Raw genomic sequence first — 960 nt, forward strand, 5'->3', positions numbered from 1 at the left:
GTATGCTTTAGAAAGGCAACCAAGACAGGGGGACCAGATGTCGTAACTGCAAAGGAGGACAAGGCACTGGAAAATGTAGGGCATTCAAGAAAATTGTAGGGCATTCCAAAATACAAGCTAAAAACACTAATTATAAATATCAGTTCCTGCTTCTTAGTTATCCTCAAAAGGGAGGACATGTTGGTCAAAGATTGAAATGTGGGATAGATCCTGCGAAAGGAGGATGTTGATCATCCTGAACCAAGAGGCCGCAGCTGCCCCATCGATGCCAAAGGCAGAAGAGCTGAATATATGGGGAAGATGTAGGCCATTATGAGGGGAAGATGTATGACATTAGGAAAGGAAGATGCATGCCATTGTGAGGGGAAGATGTATACCATTATTGGGGGGACACATACATGGCATGATGGGAGGAAAGTGTATGGTATGATGGGGGGAGATAAAAGCTGTTATGAGGGGAAGATGTCTTTATGAGGGGAAGATGTATGCTATTATGGGGGGAACATGCGTGGCATTATGGGGGGAGGTTGCATGGCCTTTTGAGGTGAATGTGTATGGCATGATGGGAGGAATGTCTATGGAATGATGGGGTGGGGGGAATATATGCCTTTATGAGGGAAGATGTTCACCATTATGGGAGGAACATGTATGGCATGATGGGAGGAAAGTGTATGGTATGATGGGGGGGGAGATGGGTGGCATTCGCTGCCCCTTTCGCAGCCTGCTTTTGCCCCCAGGAGCCTGTTCAGCGCAGGCAGGCCCTGCAGCCGGGGCCCGGAGGGGGCCCTTCACCCCGGCGGGGCTTCCTGCTGAGTCCGGCTGTGTCTGAGGCTGGGCCTTTCTCCCTCGGCTGCTCCTGCTGGCTCTCCTTCGGCCTCCGCCGGCCTTCCGGCTCCCTTGCCCGGCCGCCTGGCTCTCTCTCCTTGGCCGTGGTGGTGGTGGTGGTGGCGGGGTCGGGGG

The sequence above is a fragment of the Sceloporus occidentalis genome, unplaced genomic scaffold (genome assembly GCF_023333645.1).
Source record: "Sceloporus occidentalis isolate IW3139 unplaced genomic scaffold, rSceOcc1.0.p SCAF_3, whole genome shotgun sequence".
In the NCBI taxonomy this organism is placed as follows: domain Eukaryota; kingdom Metazoa; phylum Chordata; class Lepidosauria; order Squamata; family Phrynosomatidae; genus Sceloporus; species Sceloporus occidentalis.